This window comes from Columba livia, chromosome 4, assembly GCF_036013475.1.
Source record: "Columba livia isolate bColLiv1 breed racing homer chromosome 4, bColLiv1.pat.W.v2, whole genome shotgun sequence".
NCBI lineage: Eukaryota > Metazoa > Chordata > Aves > Columbiformes > Columbidae > Columba > Columba livia.
In genome coordinates this window covers 15,063,850-15,076,319 of record NC_088605.1, presented here as the reverse complement: position 1 = coordinate 15,076,319, position 12,470 = coordinate 15,063,850, and positions in this window count along the sequence as shown.

The following is a 12,470-nucleotide window of genomic DNA, read 5'->3' as shown; positions in this document are numbered from 1 at the left end:
ATTATTTTTTTTTGATTGATTAGTTTCTCTGTTTCAGGTTTTAGTGGAAGAAGCAGCAAATAATGTAGCCAAACTGCTAACTAGGTAATTATGGTTTTATTATTGTGCTAGTACTGTACAGTCTTAAATTTTTAGGACATAACTGAAGTAAAGCTCGGTGAAAACAAATGTATCCATGGCAGCGTATGAAGATCCACCTGGGTTTAGTAGCTTTCTGATTTAATATATTAGGGCTTTAAAATAAAAAAGAAGTAAAAGAGAAGTCAGGTAGTTCCCTATATTTATATCTCTATTTATATTCTCTACTGTCCCGATGGTATTGCCATCAATCCAATTCTATGGTAAGGTAAAAATATTTAGTGTATTTCTAAACCACAAAGCTCCTGAAATAAAATAATTATAGCCCCTTCTATTTAGTTTTAGTAAGTTCTTTGTCCTCAGCAGTACAATGAAAACTTTGTGAATTCTAAAAGGTCAAAACCCAAGAGGCAAATGCAAAATATTAAAATGTGTGTAGGTCTTTGAAATATATTTTTAGTCCTTCCTTATGATACTCCCAGGGTCTGGCTCTATATTTTTGAGTATGCAGGGTAGGTAAGGCTGGATACTTAAGTTCCACCAGCCATAGCAAAAGGAAAACACATCTATGCCTGGGATATATTCCCTTTGATAAAGGCTTGTGTCCAATGAACACCACCAATGCACTTATTTGCAAACAAGCTTTCCACAGACTGTTTCAAGAATATGAACAGATTCTTGCACATTGTAGAGGGACTGACTTGAACAATGCTTATTTCACTATCATGACATAAGAATAATGACAACTTGTTTTAAGGTGCTCTGCTAGATACTTCATGTAGTTTTGCTTATCTGTCATATCAGAGCTATGTATGCATAAAGAAATGTTTTATTGTTTTTGTGTGGGTGGGTTTTGTTTGTTTTTAATTAATGGCATGCTTTAAAAAGTAGATTTTGGTGATTTAAAGAAAAAATAAATGTAGGCCGTATTGTTTTGAAACTGAGAGGAAAGTAAAACATTTTCCAACACTGGGTAAAAAAAATTTTATATATATGTGATGATCTGTATGATCTACATTTTGGAACTTCAAAAATGACTTTACTATGTTGTAAGACTTGTTAAATATATAGTTAGTAATGGCATGGTTGTTTTTCTCAGTAAAATATTGTAAGTGAAAATCTAATAAAAAGTTTACGTATGCTTTTAAAAATGATTTCTCGTAAAACCACTAGTAGGTTGTAAGCAGAATCCTTGCATTATACAAGTTGAAATGCTATTTCAGATAATGATGTAATAGTAAATATTTTCTTTAAGAAAGATTACTTAACAAATACGTTCCAAAGTGAATCTGTTTATATTCTCCCAAAAAATGAAGCACACTATGAAAACTCACTAGATAGGAGCTGTTCTCTAATTGACAATATAAGCATGAATTTTTCTTTAACTAAAAATTAAGAAAAATAAAAGTTGAAATACACTACTTTACTAATCTTGATGCAACTTTTTCTGGGATAAAATATTAATATTGCTTTGTCCAACTAATACATCATAAATTATAATTCTATCGAAGCCTGTTAGGAGGTTTGCTGAAAGACTGCTATTCATAGTCTGCAAAGTCATTTCTCCAGCAGGAAGAATATAATTTCTTCACAAAGGGGGATTTATTTTTTCTTCCAGTGCATGTATTTGAAATTCCTTTGTATTGATTTCTTTTTAAATTTTTAATGTAAACAGAATATGGAAGGCACGATGATAATCAAGATCTATTATAGTACTATGTTTAGTTTAGAAATAATAAAAAAGATAAATAATGAATAGGCGGCAAAAGCTTATCTTCCTCCCCAGCCTACTCAGTGTAGTGTTTTGTTCCAAAGTTATTGGCATTTTCAATAAAATGTATCAGTAAATTTAGTCAATTAAAACTTTACTGTGATTCAATAGCAAGATTTATCCTATCTGTGGAGCTCATGGGAACTTGGAAACTTCATTAATCTTATACATTTGTGTTTCTTTTCTTTAGTAGGCTTCACATTCATTATATAAAGCACATGGTTGTGGCTACCATTTCTTAATCCTTTCACAGCTGCCAGGCTGTGATTGTATCTTGGTGGTATTTTTAATGGATTGTCCATTCAGAACAGAACATGTGACGTTCCTGTAACCCACAGCTCAAGAAGACTAAGAGGTATTACTGAGACACAGACATAAACTTGCTCTCAAGCCCTAGAACTTGATTTTCAGCTGCTGGTATCAGTGCAAATACACAGTAGCACCATATAAATTATTTCATTGTTACTTGGAAGGTATGATTAGGAGTTAGTCTAGTCAAAGCTCTTGTATGTCAGTCAGAGATCGGAAAACATAACAATAATATCAGAGACATGACTGAAAAGAATAAAACTCTGTAGCATCTATCTTTTCTTCATGTAGACTTAATATATATTCCTGCTGCACAGTGAAGGAGGCAACAACTGGTTTCCCTTCTGGAGACACAGGTGTGTGGGCCCTAAGTAGGAGAAAGACCAACAGAAGCTCACAGCTACCCTGTAGACTGAATGTGAGGTGGGGTGCCTGCTCATGGGGAGCCTTGGCTGTTTGGCATTGCTTCTCCAAGGGAAGAGCCCAGACACAGTTGTCACAGTGGGACAGGCTGTCTGTGCATTCACATCCTCACCTATTTCATTGTCAGGGTTTGTGTCCCTTACTCTTCAGCCAGCGCCTCCTGAACAAACCAAGTCATATTAGCCAGAACATCCAAGCTGTACTCTATCACTAGCTGTACTCTGAGAACTCTTGGTGCCTCCTGTTACAACATTTTAAAGGAATTACACAAGGTCTCATTTTGGCCACTTCATCAAGCATGTGCTGTATTTAAAGAAGGGGTTCTTCTGCTTTAACTGCTTTAGAAGTAGGTCTGCATAGTAGTTTGCTTGCCTAACTCTCACTTAGGACATTAAAATCTGATTTAAGTGCAGGTGAGATCTTTAAAAAAAATAAACAATTTTCTATTTAAACTTGAAGATGTCCAAAAGCTTTTTGTATCTGTGTTTTTGCTCCAGGGTGTATGCAAAACAGAAGAAGAAATGGCAGCAGAAGCACTTTACACTATGCATACACTTATGAAGTGGGACAGATATTCTTGATATATCCCACAAGCATTTACTCAGTAAGTATTTTCAAGACTCATTTGTCCCACACATAAGAAAAGGTCACATTTATGCCCATGGTTTTCATCCTTCCCAGAGTGCTCACCTGGAATGTTAAATGCCCAGTTTCAAATCTCTTTCTAATTTCTCTCTTCACTGCTGTGATTATTAAACACCAATGTATTCCTGGATTGGAAACATGTCTTCAACTTGAGCTGTTGAGCTTCTACATGCATGAAAAATTGAGGGTTTAGTCCTAGGGCTATAAGAAAAACAGCAGCTGGAGCTTATTGCTGTGAGGCCCAAACTTTTGTTCATCACTTGTTTTGGTTCATGTGGTTGGTGCTGAGCTCCTGTCAGACCTGCAGAGAACAGCCCTGTCACAGTTTGCTTCTGGCAGTTCTCCAACACACACCTAATAACAGGGGGTGAAGTGGAGGCCCTCAGGCAATTTTACATCTGGAAGGGAAGACGGTGGTTCAGGACCCAGTTCCGAGCCCTTTGGGGACCCTTGTACACCCATGAGACAAAGAAAGGTTAGTGCCGCAGAGGAAGAGATCCCTTAGGATCCCACTTAGTTTATTCACATCAGTGTTTGTAACAGCCAAAAGTGTCTTCATGCTTTCAGCTGACACATGAAGACATATCCGTAAAGGTTTGAGGAGCACAGTACCTCTGAATTTATTTTTTGGGTAGATACTAGAGGAAAAAATTTCCCTACAGATGAAAGAACTACATTTTAACAAAATTTATTTATTAATAACCTCTCTCTTCCAGTAAAGTTGCTGTGCTACTATATATATTTATTTGCTGAAGATAGTCTCATCTGCATGAGAAAAAAAGGAATTGTGTGTCTGACTTAAAATCACAAATAATGGTTCCAACAATTAGGTCCTGTGGTGACTCACTCTTTTTATGATGTGTGGTTGTCTTCCATTCAGCAAAGCTCAGAGAAGAACTAGAAGAGAGGAAAGGAAAGAGAGTGAAGAAATAATATTTAGAAACCAAATGTCACCTTTTTTTTAATTATTTTTTTAAGGAATCAAGGTCCTTCTAGATATTGTTTCTTCTTTTTCTTATTGTGATATTTCTGTAAATTCCTTGTTGTCAACCAAGTCATTCATGATAATGTTCAGGTGCATTCTCCACTAAATTTTACATCTCTATTGGACATATAGATGTTTTTCTGCCTGTTGGCAATTTTTGACTTTGCTGTTAGAGGAAAGTCATTCAAGGTGGTGGAACTTCTTTGGCTGAGTTTTGTGGGGAACTCCAGCAGAGAAGCTAATTAAGTGGAAGCTCCATTGCACTGCTTCTTTCTTGCCTCAGAGATCTCTTCCTTAAGTGCCTGCTTCCTCAAGGATGTCATTGTATCATATTTTATGTACAGACATGGGATGTAAAAGTTGCAGATGCTTTCCATTTTGAATATAGGAAGCTTCTGCAGTTCGAAGTTTTTTTCTCTCTTTGGTGGAAATGTCACATGTCATTTGATTCTTCATCTTCAGCTCCATGAAGAAGAGATCTCTGCAATGCTTGCAGGGGTGCTGCACTCAAAGCAGAGGGAACGGATTGTATTTTAAATATTCCTGTAAAGACTATTACTATGCAAGGTCTTGTAAAGAATGGTGCATAATATGTTGTCTCTCAGCTGTGTAGCTTGAGAATGATTTCATTATGTGTTATTAAAGCTGGCTGGTAATCTTCAGCTGCTTTGCAGTCCACTGAGAGTCCTAGGGTTTTCATCTGAAATTGGAATACCACCAAATTCAAAACAATATTAGAACCATACATGCGATTAAGGGCTTGTTAGCATAGCTCCATGTGTCACAAGCCATAACAATATCTAGTACATACTGCAGTTCTTTTTAAGCAAAAATGACAGAGGTCTCCGAATTTATAGGCAGATTGGTGTTTTTGATGACAACATCACCTCCTCTTTTTCAATCCATGGTGCTGCAGAAGTTTGGGTTGTTTTTTTTTTTCAGATTTAATTATTCTTCATTACAGTGGTGAAGGCAAACAAATGCCTTTCTACTTAGGTCTCCTTAGATCTTTGATTTTTCTTCTTCCTTTTTATTTGTTGAAAAGGACTTTTGGCAAAGCGACTTTTCCTTCCATTTGTTTCAATGAAGATTAAAAAAAATATATATTTTTCTGCCCATACATCCTCGCTTATGACAGGCAGTTATAGTTAGTGGGATGTGATTCTTTGATAAATAAATTCCTTGCAGCACTCATGATGGGCTGTTTGTTGCCAGGCCCCATGCTGTTGCAGGGACAGATGAGGCTGGGAACAGCGGCTGGGCCAGTCCCTGCTGAGGGGAGATGCTGCAGCTGGCAGGGTGGGTGCAACAGCAACGGTTCTGCTGTGGGGAAGCTGGAGCTATGGGGCAGATGGGAGGGAATGGTGACTGAATGGAGTCCAGGACTCTCTCCAGGGCTGCCGAGCTGCAACATGGAGGAACAGAGATTGCAGATGCTGGGTCCCATACAACTTACCCTACCACAGACCTGGCACTCGTTCATTCTTCTTCCAGCTCAATACCCTGATGTGCCTCAGGCTGCTTTCATGTGCCTCAGCTCTGTCAGTCAGCAAAAAGCTTTGACCAGCTTCTAAGTACAGAGGAACAAAGTCAGAGGTTGAATTAAGTTGCCATTAGAGGAGCTTATGCAAGTTTTGTCTCTGGTTCTGTATTTTTCCAGAAAGAGACCTTTGACTTTACAACACACCTACTCATGGACTTCTTTTTTCCTATGAATATGCCAGTCTTGGGCCTCACTGTGGGAGAAACACTGTACTGGTAGGTGAATACAACATGCCAATCTACAGTCTGAACTCAATGTGCTCATCTCCAGTACTGAATTTACTCACTTCTTTCTGCTTTTTTAAAACACCAAACAGGTGGCCCAATCTATTTTGTATTTTTCACTACACACTTGTTCCAGCAAATAAAAAATACACTTCACAAGACTGATATCTAGAAGACATTTACAGTTATTTCCATTAAATTACATGCTTCATTATTGGTAGTGATATTTTGTGGTCTTCATCGCGATGCTGACCATATTTCAAAGATGAAACAAAAATTCTGAGCAAATAAAATTATTTTCTCTTGGAAATCTCTATAGTGGGTGAGTAACTCTGATGAAGGACAGATCTTGATCTGAAGGCACATTTTGTCTGTGTGGAAGAGGAACAATGATCTGTTCCCAAAATTCTGCCCCCACTATAGTAAGGAAAATCCACTGAAATTTTCTTAGCTCCAGCCACTGGTGGGCTACACCATACTATGTGTGGAATATACCACTTGGATTTTGTTTTTCCTGGGGAATCTTGACAGGGACAGTAGATGACATGCATCCCAGTCTTTTGTCTCCTTCCCGTCTTCTTGCTGGATAGTCACCAGATAGAAGGAGCCTGTTTCTGTGTGGGCTTAGAAGAGGAATAGTGTTGTACGAGGAGACAAAACCCACTTCTGCATTCAAACACAGCAACCGCTATGGGAAGGTCTTTGATTAGGTCTAGAGATGGGAAAGTGCTATTGTCATTTCTAAAGGATGGCATGGCTTGCCTCAGTGAAAGAAAAATAATTAGAAAAAAATAAAAGATAATATGAAAGAAACCTTTGGGGAATTAAACATATAAAAGTCTGAGCTCGAGTTTCTTCAGTAAATAAATTGGGAATAGTATTATTCTTAAGTATGCAATCTTAAATCACCTGGCACCTGAACCACATCCAGAACTTGAATATCAAAAATTGATCTACCCTGCTCCCCTGCTTCCCACAACCCTTGCAGAATTATCACATAACATATTGTATTAAGAATTCAAGGGGAAAAAATCTACTTAAAAAAGAAAAAAAAAAAAAAGAGAGATGAGAGGGGAAAATAGACTCTTTTTTAGAAAATAATCTATTATCTTTTTCTCACATGGATGCTATAAAAATTTACCACCAATAAACATCTTCTCTAGGATACTGAGATCTTGCATCCTCCTGTGTCCTTCTGAAGACCTATGGTTTGTTAGTCAGCTAACAGTGCTTTTTCAACCCCTCTGTATAGCCTCCAGCCCTGCCTGAAGACACAGCAGACAATTCCTTTGACATTGCTTCTTGCCAGCTTCCCTTGCTCTCTCTGTGTTTTAAATGAAGCTCTGGATTCTGGTATATCCCATTCCAAATAATACAGGGTATGGGAGGCTGCTGCTTGATGCTCAGTTAGCCAACCAATGACCTGCAAAATGGGTGTATATAGATAAAATTGGTTGCACAGAAAAGACATCTTTTCATACGAAATATGTTTAGGAAACTGGTAAAATTTTATGTAGGAAACAGACAAGATCTAAGATTTCTTCTTCCATCATAGTGGAAAATATTTTCACAATCAGGATTGCCTTCCTCCAGCCAGGACAATGTTGTTCTTTAAAATATTATTCTAATTTTGTACTATACACTGGGTAAGTTTCAGGCAAGTTTTCACACCCATGTGGAATGTCCATCAACACTGGACACACACTATCTTTATTACATATTTTTCTGCCATGTAAGGAAATATTGCCTGTTCCCAAGGTAGATTACAGAATAGGAATGTTGATCGATCTTTGGGAGACTGCCTCTGCATCCCTGTCAGATGGTGTGATTCCAGGGGTGTTCTGCTCCCCAGAGAAGCCACCAAACAAACACATCCTCTGTGAAATGGAACTGCTGCATTCTAAATAACTCTAAAGTACTCACTTTTAAGATTCTGCAGTGATATTTGACCTGATGGTTTTGCAAGAGCTGTTTACATGCTGGTCTCCCAGTCAAGTAAAAAGAGAATGGCCAAAGCTTTGTGGTGTTAAAGATTCATCTTCTATTTTCTCACAAAAGTAAAGAAGGTGCACACAAAGGTAGTCCTCTGCATTCACGAACTACATGAGCTGTTCCACCATAGTCACCTCTCTGACATCACTTGCTGTGTGGTAACATATGTACTAGTTATATTAACAGGAGCTATTATGTTTTCATTGGTGTGACACAGGCACAGAGATAAAAGGTCTGGAACCCAATTCAACATTTTTTAAGAACTTGAGAAGACCTTGGTGGATAGGCGATAGATTTTGGATCAGGCCCCATATTACAATGTGTTTCTCTTAACATATGAGCCCCTAACAGTTAGCACTGTTTCCAAGGGTAAGCTTAAAACAAGTCATTAATGCAGTGACTGATGGAAGTGAATCACTTTGAAAACAGGAGAGAGAAGACTGAGATGATTATGGCAGGTCCTAGCAAGATCAAGAAGCAAAGTTCTCACTCAGAATCTCCTTACTGGAAAGAGAAAAGAGCCAGGGGGAGAAAAAAACTTTCCTGTTAGTATTTAAGAGTTACTTAAGTTCTCTGTTCATCTTGTGACAGAAAGCGTGGCATATATCTGAAGGAATTTATAAAGATTATATGACAAAACAGTAGAAAAGTATGGAGATTTCTATCAGTTACTTCCTTTTCTTCCATGCTGTTTACTAACATGCATGACTATCTTGAAGTAATCCTGATAATCGGGATGTGTTAGGTAAGGTAATATTAAGTATGCAGTAATACTTGTATGATAAAGAAATGCAAATGTTCAGGGAAAAATACAAAATTAGGGTCATTTCCTCCAGAGGAAATTTTTAAGGTACAGTATTTTGCTTTGTGCAAATTTCTTACCTCAGGAGATAGGGTCCTTAAAACTGCCATTTTTTTTCCCCTAAAGCAAGTGAATGAATGACAGATTTTATTCTTAGTCTGTGATAATCCTCTAACCAAGTGACTGAAGTGCTGTGGTTTATAGTACGTGACATTTGCTGAAGAGGAAAAGGATATGATTCAAATGTTCAGGCTTGGGATGAAGATAGTCCTTATATAATATTCCTGCAATCTAGAAGATGCACAAAGGCTTAGCTGATACTAGCAGTAATATCAAGTGAATTCAAATTAGATATGCTTATTGCAGATCAAAGACACTGCTTAATAGTATCATGCTGTTATGGTTGGGAAAACAGAGGATTCTGTTTCATAGAGCTCAAAGGTTTTTCTTCTCAGTCCTCTGAATTTCAATGACTTTCCCAGCCAGGATCCTTGACTTCCAAAGTTAAATTTGTAAGCAAAAGTTGAACTCCAGATATATTGAACTCCAAAGCCTTTTCTGTCAGCTGCCTATAATTCTCTTTCGAAATGAATATTGCATTTTAAACAGGGGGCCTAACGTGTATAGGGAACCAAGATAGATTAAGTAATTTATAACGCGTTCCTGAAAGGGGGCTTGCTATCAAACTTGATTTTGTTACAAAGCCAAAAACTTCAGAATGTAAATATAGTTCCTTATCTGTTTATAAAAGAGTTGAAAAAAAATTACTATAAGGGATTGCCAGAGCAAAGTAGAGGCCAATGAAGCAGGATATGAAGGGAAAGCAAATCAAATGCTATTTCCTGATGATGTAGTTTGAAACATACTGATACATGACATGTAAACACCTCATTAAAAGTAAATTGGTTTTCCTTTTTTAAAGGTAACTCTAATATGTGGTGATCATATCGCAACAACAAATTTCGTATTAGAAAAAATACTTCTATAAAATAATAATTAATGCCATGAGCTTATGCAGAAATAAACCCCATGATTTATTCCCCATTTCATCTTGTAGGTACCCTGTTTAGCTGCTGCTCGCATTTTACTGATCAGATACTATATATTACCTTCAAATCAATTAGAATTGTTTTCAGCACTGCCATTGATTTTACGTATTTCAGACTAAAATAATTATATATTGAAAAGTGTAGCTAAAAAATGTCAAATAATAGTTACATTTAATACAAAAAATATTGCATGGTGGTAATGTTAGAGAAATTTCACAGCTGTTAAAGCTGACTAGGTTGTTTGAGACTAAATTCATTTGACTAATAGCATGTTTTTGCTAAATCTGAAACTGGAGATCTTCCAGTCAGCCAAGTACTGAAAGAAAAAAACAGAGAAAGCAAAAGAAAAAGCCTGGGAGAGGCCATCCTGTGCGTTAGGTCTGTGCCTGTACATAGACAGAAAATGTTCAATTCCTTCACCTGCATGGTCACCACTGACACAGTAGGAATACTTTCAGTGAAGCAAAATTGCAACAGATAAGGGCATCTCTTGTTTTGAAGTGTTTAATTTGAGGCATTTTGGTTTGAAAAACTTTCACCAAATTCAAGATCCAATATTTTTTTTAATCTAAACTTTTTCAAACATCAAAGGAAGCCTGCAAGCATTCTTGCTGGCATGGGCTTGGCCAGGGAGAATCCACAAAAAGTCGTCTCTGAATCCTGGGTTTTATTTATGGCACTTGTGCTCAGTTACCTTAAACAAGAGTGCTCCACAATGGGAATGAATTATTTCTCCCTCACACAGCTCTGTGCCTTGTACAATTGCACATATTGAAACTAGGAACCCTTACACCAGACAACTCACTTCTGCTTTTGTGAAAAGATTTTTGGAGTATTGCTTTTAAGACCAACACAAAGCAGGAACCCAGATCTGAAGTATCAGATATTGTTGCCTGGAACTGTTGTTCAATTATTCATTGTGGATGTCATGGCTTCTTGGCAGTGTTTAGGGAACCACAAATGAACAGTGCACTTGGTTTCTTAGACATTTAATTCAGTTATCCAAACTGCTAGAGTCAGAACTCTCCAGGTATTAATTGGAAACTAATTTACTGGTGTCAGCCAAATGTGGAAATCACACATGGGCAGAAATGTCCTTATAGGCCTGACCTGGCGTGTAGGATGCCACCTGGACCACCACTGTGACCAACATGCCTTGAGAAGACACACTCTCTTCCCTGCTTCTTTGTGGGCATCACAAGTATAGGCACAGTTAAACTACTCATCCATCTAGGCAGTACCTGAACTAAAAGTTATTTCTAAAATATGTGTGTATTTGCATAAGTGCCCATAAGCCTTTGCACTGCTCTGTTTCTTTGCTTAAGGACCCCTGTGGTCCTTAAGTATAGAAAAGCCACCAGAGTTTTTCTGATAAATATAATCCATTTATTTTTGGCAAGATTTTCCCTTGCTCCTGTTGCTAGGCATTTATACAAAGAGTCATGCTGATTTCAGTAAAACTGCTCACTGGATTATGAACTTCTCAGTTCAACCACATGTTTTACAAGAAAGTCCTTACAAACCAGGAAGTTCATAAGATTATTAATGTGGTGAAGAGTTTTCTTCCTTTCTTCCTAATAGAGCTCTAACACAAACTCTAGTACACAGAAAATTTTACTTGATTTTTTTACGTCTGTGAGTCAAATTCAAGTACTCCTGTCTTTGAGGAGCTCTCTGCTTAATTGATGAACTTAATATCTTCAGGACAGGTTGGGAGCACATGGTATCTACCCTGTTTCCCCAAAAATAAGACAGGGTCTAATACTATTTTTTCCTCCAAAAGATGCATTAGGGCTTATTCTGAGGGGATGTCTTATTTTTCCATGAACAAACAATCTACATTTATTCTTGAACAAAAAATTATTTTTTCAAATATAGTCATGTAATTTCATTCTGGAACATCATCATAACTCTCAAAACCCTCGATTCCATAATGAATTTCTTGTGATTCTATTTGCTTTTTCCATGTACAACAATCTACATTTACCAATATTCATGAACAAAAATCAACATTTGGTCAAATACATTCTATTGCCAATTAATTTTATGTTTTTACATGTAAAGCTGCCTGGACACTTCATAAATTGACTTTTATTTTTTTTTTTTTTAATGAACTGTAACTAGGGCTTATTTTTGAAGTAGGGCTTATATTTTAAGCATCCTCAAAAATCCTGAAAAATCATGCTAGGGCTTATTTTTGGCATAGGTTTTATTTTTGGGGAGACAAGGTAATGGTGAAAGGGCTTTCCAGTGTCTGCTGAGAGTTTTGTCCTATTTTGTTTATAAACTTATGGTATTGTTTGGTGGCGACTTTTTTCACGGTTCTCCTGAGACCAGCTCCAAAAAGGGCTGCATGATGCCAACTATTGTGCAGCCACCAGGAGCTCTAAGAGGCTTAGCATCTTCTAAGATCTGGCCTTGCTGGTGACTGGCCCTTTGAAGCCAGCACATTGCATGTGTTGTCTCTAAGGTAGCATTCTTTCTTTACACTGAACAAACAGCATGAGAAAAGTAATCATTCCTCCCCCTTTCCAGCCCTTTCTCTCCCCCACCCCCCACTCCCACATCCCATTCTGGCCTGCACAAGCAAGTGTAAGGTCATCTGCAGGATGCTTTCCTTCTCCTGTGGAATAGTTCCTCTTACTATTT